The sequence below is a fragment of the Macrotis lagotis genome, chromosome X, assembly GCF_037893015.1.
Source record: "Macrotis lagotis isolate mMagLag1 chromosome X, bilby.v1.9.chrom.fasta, whole genome shotgun sequence".
Taxonomy (NCBI): Eukaryota; Metazoa; Chordata; class Mammalia; order Peramelemorphia; family Peramelidae; genus Macrotis; species Macrotis lagotis.
Genome location: NC_133666.1, coordinates 15,989,435 through 16,011,121, shown reverse-complemented (window position 1 = coordinate 16,011,121; position 21,687 = coordinate 15,989,435). Strand labels below are relative to the sequence as shown.

The window sequence follows — 21,687 nt, the reverse complement described above, 5'->3', positions numbered from 1 at the left end:
AATAGGAAAAGCCTAAAGATTGAGTCTATAAATCCCACCTAGACTTCATAATTTACAATTTAACAAAATGAGACAAAATCTTGTTTCCTCATTGCTGGTTTTAAGGTAGCTAAACAGGCTGCCCCAGCATTACCTTTGGAAATCAGGCACCAAATGATGTTTTTAAAAAATTTTTTTAATCCAGTTTCCACTCCAGGTTAATCAGGATGGCAGAGAACCCATCAAATGAGATCAAGGAATTTGGGTTGTGGGGGAATGGGGAAGAGGACTGGAGCAAGTATTTGAAGACCTTTTTACGAAGAAGAGGAAGTCAATGTATAAAACCAGGAATATTGGGAAGAAGTTACAGAGAGGCTGCTGAGGTTCCTTCCAATTTCCCAAATCCATGATTTGGTTAAGTATCTGAAGCTGGGGGATGTTGGAGAAGATGATAGAATTGGGACATACACTGAAATGAATTCCATTTCTATGGGCTCTGTGGAAGGCTTGTGATTCCTTCTTTTTATTGAAAAACTCAATGTAGGATTGGATGATCATCAAGAATATATCCATGAAGGTGATGCAGTGGATAGAGCATTGGGCCTGGAATCAGAAAGACTTGAGTTTAACTGCAACACTTAGTAATTGTGTGACCTTAGGCAAGTAATTTCACCTCTCTCTGCCTTAGTTTCACAATCTGTACAAGGGGTTGTTGTGAGGATCAGATCTTAGCACAGTGTCGGGCACATGGTAGATGCTTAACAAATTCTTTTTCGTCTTCCTTTTCTCCATGGGACTTGAAATGGTGGTCCCTTCCCTGTGCTTATTTGTGTTTGAATCAATGACCTTCCCAGATGATTTGGATGACTTTGAATATCAATTTGTTCCGAAGAGAGGGTAGTAGAAAGAATGCTGGGCCTTCAGAAGATAACATTGATCTATGGGAAGATGGCGTATTTATGTAATGGTTACGATGTACCAGACACTGAGCTAAGTTTAAAAAATAAAAAATAAAAGCAAGAAAGACAAGAGCTTATATTCTGATTAGGGATGGACCCATAAAGGGAAAGATACCCACAGTAAAGAAAGGTTGCTATTGTAAGAAGTTGGAGAATACCAGAGAGCGAATGGAGTCAGGAGAAAACTAAACATGATCTTGTGAAATGGTGATGTGGATGACAGATTCAAGTCTGAAGAAAGGTTTGCAGGGTAGACACCATCTCTTGGCAGGAAGGTAGAGCAGAGACTCAGGTTGGTTCTGATGCTTAATGACTTTGTGACTCTGGGCAAGTCACTTCCCCATATAGGACAACCTCAGTTTCCCCATGTTAAAACAGGTATAATAACATTTATATTATTATTTCACAGGGCATTTGGGAGGTTCAAATGAACTTCTATATGGAACATACTTTCGTAAACCTTAAAACATTTTAGAAATGTCTATTATTATGATTTAATACTTTGTTCCTCTGGGTCCCCAGTGACTAAAGGAAAAAAGTTATCCTCATGATACAGATGAATAAGCAATATCAATCCATGGCATAGCGCTACATATGTCCATAACTAGGAATGATATGATCTGGAATGAATTTCTAGATTCTTCCTATGGACCCTCCCATTGTTTTCATAGTCAGTTAACAGTGCCCTAATAGCATTTTGAGCTACAAGTTGCCCACTGCAAGAGCTCTTCCCAAGCTGTATGGGGCATCCATCTCTTCTGAGAATCACTGGGTGGCTTCTCACTTGATTCTAACCAAGGCTATCAAATCCTCCAGTCTCAAATAAACCCAGTCCAAGTACTAGTTTAATATACTCTTTGAAGAAATAGCATTTTAAAAAGATGATCACCTAAGTCCATCTGGACAGGTTCCTTGGGAGGAACTGGCATTTTCCTGAGGAGAGTAATGAGAGCATATGACACAATTGACACAATTTCAGATTTGAAAATACCTGGGTTCAAGTCCTGCTTTTGACACATGCTAGCTTTGGGATTATGGGTGAATTGCTTAACATCTCAGTCCTCCAATCTTTAATACTCTGTTATTCCTGAGTTACAGATATGTACAGAGACAGCATGGTGCAGAGCAGTGGCATCATAGAACTCAAACAAATCCATACATAAGGTACCTTGTGGGCTGCATATTGACTTGGTTTTTCAAATGTAATATTCGTTTTATATATTTTTATTTATTTTATTAAATAGTTCCCAGTCATATTTTAAGCTGGTTCAGGCCACATTGGGGGGGGGGAGTGTTTTGGGCCACATATGTATGTTTGACACCACTGGTATGGTGTCATAACTTAGAATAACAAAGATCCATGTCCTATTTTTACCTCCAGCACTTACTACTTGGTGTTCCTTGACAAATCTTTTGTAACTTTTCTGGACCTCATTTTCATTATCTATAAAGTGAAGAGGTTGACTTAACTTTTTAGGTCCCTGGCCATCTCTAGACTTGTGACCCTGAATATGTAACCTTGACTGTGTTAGTTTCCTTTTTTTGTAAAACAAGGGGACTAAACTGAATGGTCTCTGAGGCTTCCCCCAACTCTAGATTTAGGATCCTATGTGTATCCCTGGACAAGTCCCTTCCCTTCTGGAGCTCCAGTTTCCTTATCTCTAAAATGAGGGGATCGGCCTAGATTTGGAGGGCTGTTTTAGGATCCTGTGCTTGTCAGTTCAGTGATATGCTTCTGAATTTCTCCATCTTGATCCATCTTCTCCCTGCACTCTTTCCTCCCCTTTATTGAAATAGTTGAGTTCATTTCTGAAGCATTGCTGCTTCTGAGACACTAATGGTGTTTTTGTTGTCCTTGCCAGAGAGGCCTCCAGAACCCAGTATACCAGTGGCAGTGGTGTTCCAAATTGAGTGCCTATGGATTCTAGCAGATGCCCTGTTTATTTTTCCCTAGATGATTAATGACTTTGAGATGGTTAAGGCCTTGTGCTATTTGGTACTCTGGTGCTTTTAATAAACACCTCTCAATGTTACTAATTAGGAAGGATGTTATTAATGACTCCCAGGAAGCCTTCCTTTGTGATGGGGCCAAAGGGTAGAAATCTTTTCAAGCTTCCAATGGGACAGGCAGTGGGCTTGGCTTAACTCACCAGTTCCCGAAGTGACCAGTGAATTACCACTCTGGGTCCTGTGAAAGAAAAGCCAGGTCAAATGCTCCCACATTTGGATTGGATTTCGATTTGTGGAGCTGCAGAAAACTCCCCTGGGCTCAACTCTGAAGAGCTTCCTAGAGATTGCCAGAGCTTTTGCAGTGTAGCTGGCAAGGGGAGCAACACCAAGCAGATGTTCCAGTAGGATGGAGCCCATTCCTGAGAACTATTCTCAGGAAGTCAATAATAGGGATTGGAAGGAAGGCTGAGTTGGAGCAAAGAGAGGAAAGAAGTACTTGTGCTTATATCCGCCCAAGAAATAAGTTTATGTATTTTAGACTTAGAAGCTCAGATGTTGCAAGATGCTGAAGAAACTTTAGACAGATGTAGTCACTAATTAATCACTTGAACTGTGCATGGAGACTCTGGCACTGCTGCTAATCTCATGACGACTGGCTGTTTCCATAGCAAAGGTTTTGTTTTTCAATATTCTTGTCTTCTCTCTTTTTTCATTTAAAAAATTCATGGAGTGCCTGGGCTAGAAAGTACCTTAGAGATCATTTAGGCCACTCCCCTCACTTTACAGATACAGAAACAGGACCAGAGAGGGGATGTGATTTGCCTGAAGTCACACAGGTAGCAGGTACCCCAGTGGATCTGAGATGACTTGTAAACATAAATGCTGACATACATATTAGCTATTATTGTCACCTATTCTGAAATAAACTTTTAATATTAGTGGATATTTATGAAGGGCTTTAAAGTTTGCAAAGCACTTGTCATGTAGTATCTCATTTGATTCTCAAAACAACCCGGGAAATTAGGTATGAGAGTTGATTTTTGAAGGGTAAGAAGGAGGGATACCATGGCTGGGATTTTATTGTTTTGAGAAAATTCCTAATGAGGAAGCTCCCTATAGCAATGTGCATTAACAACTACATTGTAATTCATGATCTTAGAATTTTTCTTAGAGGACCAAGAGGTTAAGTAATTTGTCCAGGGTCATTCTTAGTGTGAATAATGAATGCCCTGAAGCTGTCGAATTCATACCACATATTTCTTTTGGAGTGGAACCAATTGCCCTATTTTATATAATTATAACTTTGAATTTGAATATCTTTATTTCACTGATTCAATATTTGTGCTTATTGGGATCTAACCATATGTATCAAGAGCCGAATTTGAACTCTATTGTTCTTGACTTAGATGTCAGCTTCCTATCTGTTAGGCTATGCTGTCTTTCACTACAGGTGTCATCATCCCTATTTTACAGATGAGGGTACTGACCCTTGGGGAAATCGTGACTTACCCATGGTCATGTGGCTAGTGTCATAGGTGGCATTTGAACTCATATCCTCCTGACTTGATCTTGCGTGTTTTGCACTGACCTGCTTTGCAGTTGTGTGCATATTATCTGACTTAAACCAATTTCTTGAGGGATCCTGAAGTTAGGATTCCCTGTGGGCAGTGGGCTCCTGCCTCTCCCTCTCCCTCTCTTTGCATTCATTCCTGCCCTTTAGACACTTTTCTTGCAAGCCTCAGGATGTCTGACAATTTGAGGAATTACTCCGCCTAAGGAATTGATTCAGCTTTATTGGCAAATGAACTTGCTCTTCATAAATTAGCAAGTAGTAGTTGGGAAGCTAAATTCTCAATTCTCCTGCAACCTTTGCTCCCTTTGACCTAAAGTTTGGCTAGGAATATATAGTCTGCAACTGTATTGCAGGGTATGAAGGAAGTCACAAGAAATGGTCTTCATATGTCAATATTCTGCCTGTTTGAAATAGCTTTGTGGAAATCAGATTAAGTCAAGAATGAAACTCGTAGAGTGGGGAGAGATAGTTCCATGAGAATGTTTACCCCATTTTCTTTCTTTTTTTTTGCAAGGCAAATGGGGTTAAGTGGCTTGCCCAAGGGCACACAGCTAGGTAATTACTGTGTCTGAGACCGGATTTCCCAGGTACTCCTGACTCCAGGGCTGGTGCTTTATCCACTGTGCCACCTAGCCACCCCTATCTACCCCATTTTTCAAACTGTAAGCCATGTGCTAGCAGATCTAGCCAATTTGGGGTTTGTTTTCCTGTTTTTCTTTTAGAGAAGGTAGGACATTTGTTCTGGAAAAATGAAATCATTCGGTAGGTTTGGAATTGATTGAGTGGCCAACCTCCTAGCTGTTGGTAATAATTGGAAGGAGGTTTCTGGTGGAGTCATCTCCAGAATCTGTGCTGTTGAACATTTGGGTGATTCAGATAATGGCAGGTCATTTGGTGAGGTCAACAAATTTGCAGATGATACAAGGCCTTGTGGAATATACCAAATGAAAAGACAGGATCCCCAAAAGGAGGGTTAGGCATTGGACTGATGAAATATAATGATGTTAAATGAGCAATCTTCCACGTGGGACTAAAAATATAGTTCTCTTTATTCAGTACCTCAACATTAGGGGCGCTGCAGTGGATAGAGTTCCAGGCTTGGAGTCAGGAAGACTCATTTTCTTGAGTTCAAATCTGGCTTCAGACACTTTATAGCTGTGTGACCCTGGCAACGTCCATTCACTTTGTTGCCTCACTTTACTCATCCGTAAAAATGAGCTGGAGAAGAAAATCGCAAATTGGGTATTTTTGTGAAGACAACAAATGTTCACAAAGAGTTGAATATGACTGAAAATGACCAAACAGCAACAACTTGACCAGTGCCTCTACTTTCTCTCCTGTAATTGCTCTTGCTCAATCATTTGGTTATTATTGGCTGCCTGGGCCAGACAATCCTGCTGTCTCTATCCTTTTAGACCCATTAGGTAGAACCCAAACAGAGCAAAGCATGCGTGGATATCAAAGAATTTTAGGATCAGGGTCTAGTGATATCCATATCCATCGGAGGCTGAATTTCTTTACTCCTACCATTCCAGAAGATACTCTTAGGACTTCATCTCAAAGTAGGTCAGTATTTTTTGAGGGGAGTAGAGTGGGGATGAATTTTAAAAGAGACTTTTGGTTTACATCACTTTCAAAAAGACTCAATTCCCACCTTCTGTTTGAAGCCTTTCCCCAATTTCCCTTACTCTTATTGCCTTCCTTCTGAGATTACTTTCTCTCTCTTTCCATATCTTGTATGTACATAATTATTTGCATGCTAATCTCCATAACAAAAATGTGATCTCTTTGGGGGCAGAGACATAGTTTTGCAGTTTTGCCTTTCTTTGTCTCTCTCTTAAGTGCTTGGTGCCTGCTATATAGTGATTATTGATTTAACAAGTATGTGATAGAGGAATGTTTCTGATCAAGGAAGAGACTAAATTTAAAGTAGATGTAGTCTTGACTTTTTAAATATCTATTTGTTTTAAAGAGATCTGGGAGTTTGTGTGTGTGTGTGTGTGTGTGTGTGTGTATAACACACATGTATATATATATATATATGTGTATATATATATATATATATATACACATATATATATATATATGAGATATGGCAGCCAGGAAACCCAGTGTGACCACAGGCTACATTAAGAGAACTTTGGCTCTTATAAGCCTGTTGAACTGGGTCCTTGTTAGGTCTTGTGTAATTTGAGGATCATTTGAAGGTACTAAGATTGTTTAATCTGAATTAATCTTCAGTAATTAATTAATCGTAAGAGGAAATAGTATCTTCAGGCATTTGAAGGGCTGCCGTATGCAGTAAGGCTCTGACTTACTTTGACTGAACTCAGAAATGAGAACCAAGAGTGAAAGTTGTAGAGAGGCAAATTTAGGGTTAATATCAGGGCAGAAAGCAAAAGCAAAACGCCAAAACTTGTCAACAATTAGAACTATCCAAAAATGAACATCCCAAAATGACTGCTGCCTAAGAAGAAGTGGGTTCCCTCTCCTTAGGGGTCTCTGAGTAAAGACTGAATTATAGTGGCCATCCTTTTTCTCTTTAATATGACTCCCCAATCTAGATACCTTTCTCTCTTACCTGATGCCACATCACCGATGGTCTTTCTTGACATCTCTGCCTGGATGATCTCAAGATATCATAAACTCATCCAAACAGAACTCATTCTCTTCTTCCACATTTCCATCTCTTCTAATTTCCCTATTCATGTTGAAACTCTATAATTCTTCCACTTGGTCAAGTTTATACATTTGGTTTTTGACTTTTTTTTCTCATTCAGTGCTTTAGTCAATCTCTTGGCAAGTCTTGTTTATTCTAACTTCTTGACATCTTTCTATCCACATTCTTCTCTCCACTCAGTTGGCCACTAAGTCAGATCCTTATCACTTCTCACCTATTCTACTGAATTAGCCTCTTATTTGGTCTTCCTACCTCAAATTTCTGCTTTCTTTGATTCTCCTGGCTGCCAAATGGATATTCTGAAAGCTGAAGTTTAACCCTGTACTGCCCTTATTCAAGAAGCTTCACTGGCTCCCTCTCTCCTGTAAAATTAAATGCAGTCTCCTTTCTTTGACATTTAAAACTCCTTACATTCTAGCTTCCACCAATTATTGTGGACTGATTTCCCATGTAGACTAATTTCTCACTATTCTCTGTCACATGTTCTGTTCCAGCCAAATTGGCTTATTTGCTGCACCTTAAGCTCAACCTTTTCTCTCTCTCACCTCTGTGCTTAGGAACAGGAGGCTGTCATCACTCATACCTGGATTACTTTCCATCTTTATCTCTGCTCCTTGGAATCCCTAGTAAGACCTTTCCTTATCTCCTTAATTGTTAGACTCTCCTCCATCAAATGATTTGATTATGATTTTGTATTTGTTATTGATTTGTCTGTGATCATGTTCTTTTCTCCCTAGAAAAATGTAAGCCTTTACCCCAGAATTTGGTATGGTGACTAATATACAGTGGACATTTAGTGAATCCTCATTGAATTGGATTTTCAGGTATAGATTGAATTAGATCATCTCTGATGCCCCTTCCTACTGGGAAATGCTGTGATTCCTTTTATAAGAGTGGAGAGGAGAAGGAGATATTATTTTTGAAACTTTTAAGAATAAATTGGGCTCCTGAAAAGTGGGGCTGGGTGGCAGTTTGATAAATGGTATATCTCCATGGCTAGTCCTCAAGATCAGTAGCTGAGCAAAGAACAGTGATTTGGTCCCCCTACAAGTCAACTTTCCATCTTTCAAATTCCCTTCCTTAACAAGTCTTTGCACTACAGCAGTCCCTCAGTGCTCAAAATGAGCTGGGTAAATTAATAAGTAATTAATCTTATTTATTGTTAATACCTCTGCCCCTCTCCTCCACTGCATTTTGAGCATCTGGATCAAGGCATAATTTTAGACAGTTCTAATCAGACCAACACCATTTCTCTTGGCATATCAGAAGAGAACTGTAAAAATTGATAATGAGAAATCTTGTGAGCATTTAGGTCCATTTTAGGGGAAGTTTACAGTACTTTCAAATGAGCATTGATTAAATGATGAACCGATTGCAGAGAGAGCACTTATAAAATTGGGGAAGGGCTGGGGGATGGGCAATTTCCCTGCCAAGCCAGAGATGCTCATTAATGAAACAAGTGGACTAGAGACCTCATGAAGGGGAGCTTTTTCAGATGAGTGTCCCTATTATCTTGAAATTGGTAGGTCATTGGGCATTGTAATCAGATATTTATGATGGCAGCCAGTTCTAATGTTGTATGGAAATAGTTGAATTACAGTTATTTGGTGTTTGAATAAGATACCACTTACTAAGAACCTTGAATATGAATTGCAAATTCCCTCCTTCAGACCCAGTTGCTCCAAACATGCACAAAGAGAGGATTGCTTTCAAATAAGTTTTTCAGAGTTTCTTACCATGAGTTCTTTTAAGCTAGTGACTGGTAGAACATGCCTGTCTTACTTAAGCATAGAAAAGCATGGTTCTGAATACAGAAATACCGGTGAGTATTCGTTCCATTGACGGAAGAATGGTGCAGTGGATAGAAGAATGTTGGATATGGAGTTCGAGAACCTGAGTTGACAACAGGGATGTATTACTTAATTATCTACGTGACGTTGGGCAAGTCACTTCCTCTTCTTTGGTCTCCCTTTCCTCTCCTAGCAAACAAGGGGCTGGGATTAGAACAGCCTCTGAATTCCTTCCCAGCTTTAGATCTCTGATCCAGTATGTGGTCTTGGACATATCGCCTCCCAACCTTGGGCCGCAGCTTCCTCCTCTGTGAAATAAAAGGCTGGACGAGATGTCTGAACAGGCCCAGTTCACCTCAAATCTATTCTCCTCTGGATGATTGTTGTTTTTCATCATCCTTCATCCGCTGAAGAGGACCAGTGACATCAGGAGAGTGATATCTTGACTTGCAAGTGCATTGGATTTAAATGAGGCAGGACTGTGAACAGTCATCAGTCTCACTCTTTCCTCCAGGGTCATTTGCAGCAGTAAGAATATAGATCAGGAGGACTGGAGACAGCCTGCCCTTTGAAAGAAAACCTTAGCAAACTAGGAGCCATGAATGTAGTGCTTTGAGTTTAAATGAGAAAGACGGGAAGACTTTAAAGGTTGAGTAAGCTTTCAGTAGGCAGAAATGGATAAAGGAAATTTCTGTGCTGATAGGGGTTGGATTGGATAGTCTCAGAGGAAAATCACTTCTGTGCCTGTAATTTGGAGTGGTGACTCCATGGATTCTGTGGACAGCCAACCCTAATGCCTATATCCATCTAAGCTCAAGGAGAGCCCCACCAGTGCAAGAGATGAGTGGATATTAAGGAACCTTAGGACCTGGGGCTAGTGGTAGCCAATGGATCCATATCCAAACACGACTGAGTTTTCTAACTCTTGACAGATCTAGAAGACACTCTTAGGCTGATCCCCAAGTAAATCAGTTTTTAGGGGGTAGGGCGAGGGATGGTATGCTTTAACAGAGCCTTTTTCCCTCTCCCACATTGCTTGCCCATGACATATTCTCTTTTCTGTGAGACTTCTCCATCTCCCCTCCAGCAGCTCCCACTCAGTGAGCTGAGTCTCTGCTACTTGAGCAAAATGCTTGTAAATGTTAATAGCTTATTCTCAGCCACATATTTCACACATAGGAAAGAACATCATCTTGGGCTTTAAAGTTCAGCTGCTTCCTCAGTTGTCTTTGACAATACAAAAATTTTTTGTATCATCCTCATTTTCCTTCAAATTAAGAAGGTGCCTTTCTACCCCGCCTCTCCTGTATTTGCTTTCTATAGCCAACTAGGGTGATGGGCAAAAGAATATCTCTCTCAATATTTGGGAAGGGAAGAAAAAGGCACTCTTTGTCCTGAGACTGGAAAGGCACTGACTTTGCCATTTAGAATTTCTGTAAGAGAAGCCCCAAGTCATAGGCTATTGTAAAAGAGTACTGGGATCCAATTCCAATGCTGCCATGAACTAGTTACATGTGGCCAAGTCCCCATTTCCTCCATGTATATAATAAGAGCAGATTCCTTCCTACTCTAAAATTCAAAGTCTCTGATTTGCCAACATGAATGTTATTTAAAAGTGTTTGAACTCAGGGTGTGTGTGTGTGTGTGTGTGTGTGTTTTTATGTTTTTGTGTGTGGCACTGTGGTGTGAGGATGTGTATAGGGATGCAGGAGAGAGTGGGCATATATATGCATTTTAGGATCAATTCTAAGAATGGGGGGTAGAATAACTGCATGTTTTCTTAGAGTAGGCACTCAAGCAGGTTGGTCTAGAGAAGGGGTTAACATGCTCCTAGTTTTGTATAACACTCGACTAAATAGTTTTTACATTTTAAATTAGTATTATATGAATTTGAAGTAATAATTTATTGAATTATAAAATATAAAAAAGATTCTTAGCTGGGTTGGACTATAAAAAGTAACCTCATACAACTCTCCTATGTTTCTAAAGAATATTTCTATTCATTATTCCTTATTAGTTAATAACTTTCCATTTCAATTGTATCCTGCAGTTGGTCAATTGTTGGGCACATTTTTATTTCCAGCTTTTTTTTTCTATAGGCAACTTGGCTATGAATATTTTTTGCATTTGTTGCTGTTCTGCTTTCAACACACTCAAGATATGTGGGATGTAAGAGCCATTCCACAAATTCATGGTAAAAAGGATATGAATAGATAATTTTCATAGAAAGATACTACAGCTATCAGTAACTTAATTAGAAGTCATGTTTTAGAAAAATACAAATAAAAAAGTCTGTTTCTACCTCTGACTTATTAGATTGGCAGTGATGATTTAAAGAGGAATATGGAAAATGTTGGAAGGGATGTGGGAAAATAGGTTCAGTAACTATTGTGCCATCAGAAATGATAAAATAGGCACTTTCCTAATAAATATGAGCTGATGGGGCATCTAGATGGTACAGTGAATAAAGAGATAGAGTTGGACTCAGGAAGATCTGAGCTAACATACAGCCTTAGATCCATAGTAGCTGTGTGACTCTGAGCAAGTCACTTAAGCCTGTTTACCTCAGTTTCCTCATCTGCAAAATGAGCTGGAGAAGTCAATGGCAAACCACTTCAGTAGAAACCCAAATGGGGCCATGAAGAATCAGACATGACTGAATAATAACAGCAACAAAAATGAACTGATGCAGAAGAGGAGAGCAGAAGCAGAGTAATTTACGTAATGATCGCATTAGAGAGAAGAAAGCACTTTGAAAGACTTTAGAACTTTAATGCAGTGAGAAATAAGTTCAGAGAGATGACTGACTTAAAATTCAGAAGGAGGTATGCATGCATATCTGGGTATGTCCAGTCTGGAAACAGATTGCTTTGGGGTCTGAGACTAGGAATGTTATAATTTAATAAAAGAATATTACTAGCCTCTGACCTCCAAGCAGTCATAGAAAGGAAAGTGAACCATTTGGACAGCAAATATTTATAGCAACTGTTTTTTTCTTGGGAGCCCAGGGAACAAAGGGAGTGCCCAAGTATTGGGGAGTGGTTTAACAAATTGTGGTATATGTATGTAATGGCATATTATTGTGCCATCAGAAATGATAAATTTATAGGAGTTCAGGTTCTATTGGGAGAGATAACATGTGTATATATGCATTTTGTGTAAGTGCTGAGCAGAAAAATATATCCAAAGAATAAATACAATATAGTTGGAGACAGATAGGTCAGGCAGTAGCAGTTGAGTGGGAGGGGATTGGTAGTAAAGAAAACCTTTATTATATAAGGTGGTATTGGAAGAAATAAGGGAATTTTCTGAGAAAAGAGAAGGAGGGTGTGCATGCCAGTAATGGGGGACAGCCATTGAAAAACATGGAGATGGGTGCAGCTCTGTGGCACAGTGGATAGCATACTGACCCTAGAGTCAGGAGGACCTGAGTTCAATTCCAGCCTTAGACATTTAATAATTACCTAACTGTGACCTTGAGCAAGCTACTTAATGCCATTGCCTTGCAAAAAAACAAAAAAAAAAGACAGACATGGAGATAGAAAATGGAATCTGTCCAGCTTCCCACAGTCTTTTCAACTATGAAAATTCCAATCTTTTAACATCTTGGCTAACTTGATGGGAATAAGTCATTAATGCTTAAAAAGAATTAATTTTTTTCCAGCTTTTGATGATTTTGAATATTTTTGAAGGTGTCTGTTGATAATTTATGTTTTTCTTTTGAGAACTGCTTATATCCTTTGCCCACCTGTCTCTTAGGGAATTCTTAGTAACATGATAATATTTGCATAAATTCCCTTATACATCTTGGGAGTTAGTCTTTTTTTTTTTTTTGTCAAGGCAGTGGGGTTAAGTGGCTTGCCCAAGGCCACACAGCTAAGTAATTATTGTCTGAGGCCGGATTTGAACTCAGGTACTCCTGACTCCAAGGCCAGTGCTCTATCTACTGCGCCACCTAGCCGCCCCGGGAGTTAGTCTTTTGTTATAGTTATTGAATGCACAGGTTTTTCCCAACCCTTTCCTTTTCTTTTGATTCTAGCTGCATTGCTTTTATTTTCATTTTTACAGAGCCTATTTAATTGTATAGGTAGAGAATATGATCACAACTACTATCTCTGGCGTTGAGATCATCTGTAGGGGGCTGCCCAAATATCCAGACTTCATCCTCCCCTAAAATTCAGCCTAATCTTTCTGTTTTTGTGCTCAATTATTTTCTATATCAGGTTCAGTTCAATATCAGTTCTAGTTTTTCTTATACTGGAAGATGTGTCTGCTCCTCTTTCTGCTCTTGTAGTGTGCCCTTTGATTTACCTATGACTTAATCAAATTTTCTTGAATATTGTGTCCATCCTTTACTTAAGAAAATCTCAAAGGAAGAAGGAAGCTCTCATTATTTGACATCATCTATCCAAGATACTTATTCACATCCCATTAAGGAAGTTTATATCAATGGGCCTTCCAGAACCTTGGTAGAAAGACATAAAAATGCTACTCCTCTTCAGACTTTCTACATTTATCAACATGACTGGGAGCCAGCAAAGTGTAGGAAGAACATAGTCCCTGCAGCCAGATGACCTGAATTCCAGTCATGCCTCAGAAGCTTACTACCTCTGTACCATTGGAGAAATGATTTCAATTCTCTGGGCCTTAGTTTCTTCCTCTGTAAATTGAGCGGTTGAATCTGATGACCTTTGAGGTCAATTTCAATTCTAGATATAGGATCTTCTCACTCCAGCTTGTCTATTACTAAGCTGTCAAAGTGATTTTTCTAAAACACATGTCACCTTTGTGTCACCTCTGACTGAAACTCCCATCGGTTTAATCTCTTCTCCAGCATCAAATATAGAATATTTAGTTTGGTATTCAAAGTCCTTTATAACCTAACTCCAATCCACCTTTCCCAGTCTTCATACACCTCTCCACCACACACTTTTTACTTTGATCCTCTGATACTGGTCTCCTTGATGTTCTTTGTACAAGACCTCCATCTTCCAACTCTAAATTGACCTTCATGTCCAGAATGTCCTCCCTCCTCATCTCTACTTCCCAGTTTTCCCTGGCTTCCCAGTTAAAATTCCCACCTTCTACCAAAGGTGGGAATTTTTCCCTATCCCCCTTAGTTCTTGTGACTCTATGGGTAATCTCCATGTTATCCTGTCTATAACCAGTTTGTCCATAGTTGTTTGTATATTGTCTCTTGTAAAATGTGAACTTCTTAGAACAGAGACTATTTTTGCCTTTTTTGTATTCCCAGAGCTTAGCACAGTGCTAAGAATTTAGAAAATATTTAGTGACAGACTGTGATCCTGGACAAATCACTTTCTCTAGGCCTCAGTTTCCTCCTCTGTAAAACAAAAGTGTTGAACTAGGTGGCCTATGAAGTCCCTTTAAGTTCTGGATCTGGGATCCTATGTTTATTTGATTGTCTGTTTCATCTTTTAAACTCTTTTATCCATCTCTGGCAGAAATTATTTTTCATTTACCTAATTGTGAATAATAAAACTTTCTGGTTTTTTATAGTGCTATTTTTATATTGAAAATATTTACGCATTTGTTATTTATAGTACCTTAAGTTGCAAGAAGAAAGGCATGGATGTTTAGTGGACAGATGGCCTGGAAATCTTAGATTTAATTTCTCCCCCTGAGAGAGGGACTTGCTGTGTGATCCTGGGCAAGTCCTTTAACTTAACCCCTTTTGTGCTTCAGCCAGCTCTCTAGGTCTATCAGCCAGACCTATCAGCAAAACATATATGTTTCTGGGTAGGGAGAGTATTCTTATACCAGGAATTTCCTACAGTGATGAAATTGCAATCTGAACCACAGATACGACACTAAACTTCATTTTTGCCCAGCTACTTTCAAGTTTTAATGATATTTCTTGTTACCTAAATGTCCTTTTCTCAGTTGGTTATGTCGTTGGATTTAACAATTGACTCTCCAGAAAAAAATACCCACTTTTCAGGTTAATATGCATTATTAATATTTTCTTCATCACTTTCTTAAGTCTAGTCAATCAAAATAAAAGAATAAATCAACTCCTTATTTGTAGCCTTTGACTATCCAAGATGTGAATGCTCACATTGGTCAATTAGGTGATATTGCAATGGCTTGAGCACCAGACCTGGAGTCAGAAGACATCTTTCTAAATTCCAGCTAGGCCTATGTAACCTAACAGTTGTATGACCTCAGGCAAGTGACTTTACCCTGTTTTGCCCATCTGTTATAATGGGCTGGAGAAGGAAATGGCAAATAACTCCAGTGTATTTATGAAGAAAGCCAAAAATGGGGTCCAGTCATCACTGGAAAAAAAGATCGAAAACAACAGAAACAACTGCTCACACTGACAGTTGAACAACAAGCTTTGCAACACCAAGTTGCCCTATGCATTTATTTCTAGGATGCGTTATCTAATCTATTTTACTTCTCTACTTTGCATCTTTTTAAAAATTTAGTGTTTGATAATTACTGCTCTTTAGTTTGATGTTGAATATTGTCAGATCCCCTTCATTCCTGCTTTTTTTTCATTATATTTATTTTTCTTGACCTTTTATTCCTCCAAATGAGATTTGCTGATTTTTGTCTTTTTGTCTTTGTATGGGTTGCCAAAGCCAAAGACTCATTACCAACTACTCAGTTTACAAATGAGTAGCCTCTCTGAATTTAGCTACCCTAGGATTTTGATTGACAGAGCATTTAGTTCTGTACAGTAATTTACATATCATCATTTTTGCTACACTGGTACTTCCCAACCATGAACATTGAATCTCTCACTAATTATCTAGATATTCTTTGAGATCTGTAAAATTGTTTTGTTGTTGTAATTAAAGCAATCCTCCTCCTCTGGGTAGGTCAATTTCCAGATATTTCATGCATCTTGTTATCTTAATTTGAATTTCTCTTCCTCCAGGGTTTTGTTAGTATTATACAAAAAGACTGATGATTTTTGCAGATTTATCTTGTATTCTGCTGCTACTGTATTGAAGTTGTTATATGTTATGATTAGACTCCATTGATTCTCTGGGATTCTTTAAGTCATTATATTGTCTGCAAATAGGTATTATTTTTCCTCTTCTTTGCCTCTGCCAATCCTATAGAGAAGCAGTGTGTGTAATAATTTATATGATGATGTACATGTAGTCAAGAAGACCCCTAGGTTCCTGAAACTTTCTTGGTATGTTGACCATATTGCAAATTCCTAAATTTTTCTGCATCCGAGACACCTTTATAAGAGTTCAGTGCTAATTAAAATTTAAACCACTGTTTCAAATACGATCAGAGATGATGAATATCTTTGTTTCCCCCTTAATCACATTGGGAAAGCTTTCACTATTTCTCAGTTATAAATGATGCTAATTCTTGGTTTATGATTAATGCTTTTGATCATATTAACAAAAGGTCTTTTTTTAAACAATAAATGAATTTTGTACTTATCAAAGCCCTTTTCTATGTCTAATGATATCATATAATTAGTATTTTATTAATGATCTTATTAATAAATAATGATATCTTATTGATGATGTTTATACTTTTTCTAATATTCTATTCAGTCTATCCTTGAATTAATGGTTATAAATCGAGATGCATCACAGTGAATGTATTTTTTGCACTTCTTGGTCTTTTTGTTCATTTTTACTGAATAATTTTGCATCAATATTTATTAGCAATAGTGAGCTATAACTTTCTGTCTCTCCTTTATCTCTTTGCAGTTTCGATATTGGAATCATATTTGTCTTACTGAGGGAGGTGATTTCTTTGGGCAATCCATTAACTTCTTTAGGCCTCTGTTTCCTTATTTTAAAAAGAGGGGATTGTATTATATGACTTCTCAAATCTCTTTAGCTCCAAATCTGCAATATTATCTTTTAAAATTTTATAGTAGTATTTATTTGCTAATTTATCAGGACCAAGATTGGGTTTGCTATTTTCCTTCCTCCTATACCATCTCCTTTGAAAGTTCATTGCTTGATCTCTGTTTTACTTTCTGTAATTGAGTGGTTTATACCTTCAATTTCCTACTTTATTAATTCAGGTATTTTACATTTTTGAAAATAGTCATGCATTTCATGGGATCACAGATTTAGAACTGGAAGGACCTCAGAGGTGATCTTGTTCAACTGTCTCATTTTATAGATGAGAACATTTAAGCCCATAAAAGTTAAATGACTTGTCTAAAGTCATGCAAATTCAAAGTGGCAGAGCCAGAACTTGAACCCAGATCTCCTGAACACAAATCAGTCCTTTAAACCACCTGTTCTGATAATTATTTCTTATTTCTTCTCCATTTGTTGTGTTTCTTTAAATTTTTGACATAGGATAATTTAGCTTTCCTCATTTTTTCTATAATCAAATTAGCAGTTGTTTTGTCATTTTGATGAGTTTTTAAATCTAAAATAATATTTTCCTGTTTAATTTTTCTATGAGATTTGCCATAAATCTGAAAAAGCACATTGCAGATAACTATAATTATTTTCATACTGTGTAGGATGATCCCATTTTTGTGCTCTTAAATCTGAACAATCTTTTCTGTTGATCCTATAAATCTTTACTTTGCCAGTTTATGCCTAGTTTTTCTGGTCTTTTTTATAATTTCCTGAAATATGATATTCAGTCCTTTTGTTTCATCATATGCTTCTTTGATGTCCGTGATTTCTTCGATTATCCCTCTGAGCTCTATATTTTCCAGTTCAACTATCTCCGATTGTAGATAACCTCACATGTTCCCTTAATTTCACTGTCTTTTGACTTTGCTTTAATAATTCTCATTGTACCATTGCATTTTAAGCTATTTTGTCCATTCCCCTTTTCAAGGTATTCACTGATTTGTTATGAATTTCCAGTGCTGCTATCAACCATTCCTTCTCATTTTGAGTTTTTCTGCTTATTATGTATTCCAAAATTTTTTGATTAGGTTTCCAACCATCGTGGTTACTCTGGTCCCAATTCCATTATATTTTCTAGGGTTCTAGTTGACATTATTGCAGAATGATTCTCCTTTTTTGAACATTTCCCCACAATTTCTTTTACTCCATAGTCTTACTTCATTGCATCAGAACTATTTCCTTTCTGTCTTTCTGTTCTTCCCTTGTCATCTTTCACCTTCTCTCTCTCCCCCTCCATCTCCTGTTTCCCTTATTCCCCTTCCTCCTTCTCTTTCACGTCCCCCCTTCTCTCCCTTCTCTTCATCCCTTTCCCCTTTCCCCTTTCTTCCCTTCCCCTTACACCTTTCATTCTTTCCTGCTTTGCGTTTCTTCTTACTCCTTTCTTGACTCTCTTTGCTGGTTTTTCTTTAAAATGGAGGACGGCATCCCCCATGAGGTTTTCTTCACTTTCTACTCCTATTATTATTCTTTTAGTATATGTATTATCTTGTCTTCTATTTTGAAGTGACAAAATAGAGCTGGGCTTAGTCATAATTTGGCAGACAGTCACATTTCTGGAATTGGAGCTTGCTACTTTGGAGATAGTTTTTTCCATTTCTAAAATTGATCAACTCTTGAATTCAATTAAGCATTTCCTACCTGTATTAACCCAGCATAGATTTTATTATCTTTATAAATACTTTGCAGATGTAATAATAATACACATTTTAAAGTAACTTATTACCAACTTAATAACCATCATCATAAACCTTCAAATAAACAAAATACAGAATAAAATCGGTTTCCAATTTGCTATGGACATTGCTTTAGTCAGGAGTTCATGGATCCATTTGGCAATCTTGTGAAACCTATAGACCCCTTCTCTCATGCATGTTTTTAAATAATTGAAAGAAATACTGCATTTTAGTTAGAGGTTAGTGGAAATAAAGACGCATTTTTCCCATCCAGGTTAATGGGTTCCCTGAAATTTAAGAGGTCTGTGAAGTCCAGGATAAAAACGCATGCTGTAAAGTTTATAAAATACTTTCACATATATTATGTCATTTAATCTTTACAAAATTGGTCTTTAGTACAGCTGTTATCTTCATTTAACTGATAAGGAAATTGAAGCTTAGAGAAAGGCAGTGTCTTGCCCAAGATCATCCAGCTAGTAAAAGGTACAGTAGTGACTGAGATCCACATCTGCCAACACAGAGTTTGGAGATCTTACCCCTATATCTCACATAATCTAAAATTTTGCTATTGATTTGAAAGAATCTTATATAACCCAGGGATAGTTTTAGGGAAGTACTCCTATCTTGTTTCTTGTAGAATTACAGTCAAAGAGCTTGAAAGAACTTCAGAAATCATTTAGTCCAAGTCATGTCTGAATAGGAATTCCTTCTCTCTCCAGCTTTTCTGATAAGTGGTTATATGATCTTTGCTTGAAGACTATTGGGCGAGTGGGGCAATATATGTTATCACTGCTTTCTGAAACATCTCATTTTCCTTTTGGTCAGCTCTCATTATTTAAGCAATTCTGCTAAATGTGCCTTTCTAAATACTGGAATTGTCACCCCCCCATCATTGGACCTAGTTAGAGTCTCAGGGGCTAAACAGACAACTTCTTTTGAAAATAGTAGTAAAATGTTTGGAAAGCCTCCAATGGCCTTCTGTAACCTGAAAATTAAAGCATTTGTTTTAAATGCAAAAGGTCTATGTTTCTCTTGCTAAGATTTCTGAAGATCCCACCCCCCCAATTGAGACCACTCTACTATTTAACATTTTGATGATTTAAGTTTTTTTGTTGTTGTTGCAAGGCGGAGAGGTTAAGTGACTTGCTCACAGCCACATTGTTAGATAATTATTAAGTGTCTGAGAAAAGATTTGAACTCATGTCCTTCTGACTTCTCCTGCAACACCTAGCTCCTCCTTGATGATTTAGTTTTAAATTTCTTGAAAATCTTTTCTACATCTCTTGTGAGTTGGTCATGACGACCATTCATGCTGTGATTATTGGCTTATGTTTGGTGTTTTTTCCCTAAGGAAGGAACATTAAAGAGAGCTCTCTCTGCTGGGTCAGAAGTTAATTTAGGATTCAAAACACATTTAGGTCTCTGTGTTGCCACTGAGGAAAGCATAAAGTGCACATATCAAGTGTATTTAATAACAACCCTAGATAGATGAATTTTTGAAGAAGATGGGAAAGTTGTACTTAGGTTTCTTTCAGCGTGGAAAGTCTTCCCAGGCAAGTTATAACTTCAGGACCCAATGGTATCAGAAAGAATGTTTGAGACCTTTGCTAGGAACTGTTCCACATCCTGTAAAGTACTGGCCTCATTAGAATGGAAGCTCCTTGAGGGAGCTAGAATGGGGACTATGTGATTGGAGAGAAGGGGGTTAGAAGTGAGGTTATAGAATTAGAATTGATAATATATGACAACTAGTCAGTAATGGAGAAGTAGTGGGAGAGTGAAGAGTCTGTAGTGACTCTGTGGTTGGAGTTTTATGACTGAAAGGATGGTGGTATTCTTGAAAGAAATAGGAAACTGAAGAGAGAGCTAGTTTAGGGGGTAAGAGAATGAATTCAGCTTTGAATGTGTTGGGCTTGGGATGCCTATGGGATATTCAATTGTAGCTGGCAACAGGTGGTGATATGGAACTGCAAGTCAAGAGAAAGATGGTGGCTGGATAGACAGACTTAATAATCATTTATATAAATAAGGTAGAATAACTTTATGAGGAAGACTGGTTTATAACTTGCATTTCACATTTACTAGGTGTATGATTATGAGAAGTCACTTGTGAGCCTGTTGCCTTATTTCAGAAATGGACATTAAAAATACCAATATTGCCGATCTTACATAATTGCTATGAAGTTCAGTTTATAATTACATGTATGTATGTTTGTAGCAAGTAGCAAAGAAGCCAGTAAATAGGGAGAGATTGAAGATTAGAGAGACTTTGGGGAAGGTAATGGGGTCTATCTGTTGAAGATAATGCTAGAGGAGAAATTACAAAGGAAAAAGGTCACCTCTTCTTATGACACGAGTGAAGAATGAATAATGGCACATGGTGTCAAGGGATTGTGTGAAGAAGCAGGATGGAGAAGAAGCTTGAGTTAAAAGACCCAGGCAATCTTAGTAAAATATGAGGCGAGATCCTTAGTCAAGAGGGTAAGGGGTAGTAGGGTACCTTGGGAGGCTTGAAGAGAGAATCTTGGAATAGTTTCTGTGGTGGGCAGTTGGGATCGGGAATCAATTAGGTAGAAATAAAAAAAATGCCTTGCTGAGAGCCCACTTGAAATTAGATAATGTATTGGAGTATTGGAGTCGTCCTTATACCCTTGAGACCAGCAGGAAAGGAACGAGATATTTGTCGTGTCTTTGCCAAATATATAAGAAGTTCTGGCTCAGCAGCCAATGGAAAGACTTTTATCATCAGTCAGTAAACAGACAGGGAACAAGTCCAGAGTTACCTGTACAAGCTCTGCAGTGGAGGGGAGGGACCTCCTTTCTGCTTTTCAACTCTTCTGGAAGCATGCATCCCATGTGTGTGTCCTTGTGGATTTCCAACAAGAAACTAGTCCCTGCTTGGCAAGATCCCTGTTTTAGAAACAGAACTTTGTAGTGCTCCTAGGAGACCCAGGAGAGTTAATCACTCAAGTCATTGCTGATTCCCCAAGTTCAAAGGTTTTTAACCCTTTTTGTGTATCCTTGAGAACTTTGGCAATCTATGTAAACCAATGGACCCCTTCTCAGAAGAAATGTTTTTAAATGCATAAAATAAAATACATCAGATTGCAAAGGAAACCAATTCTGTTGAAATGCAGTTATCAAAATTGTTTAAAAATTCATGGGCCCTTTGGATGAGCTGATGCTGAGCGAGATGAGCAGAA

General features: G+C 38.0%; 1 protein-coding gene across 1 annotated transcript in view; it reads left to right on the top strand.

Moving 5' to 3' along the window:
• IL1RAPL2 (interleukin 1 receptor accessory protein like 2) overlaps positions 1–21,687 on the top strand; it is a 1,037,032-nt gene that overhangs the window by 192,278 nt on the left and 823,067 nt on the right. The window lies entirely within an intron of this gene.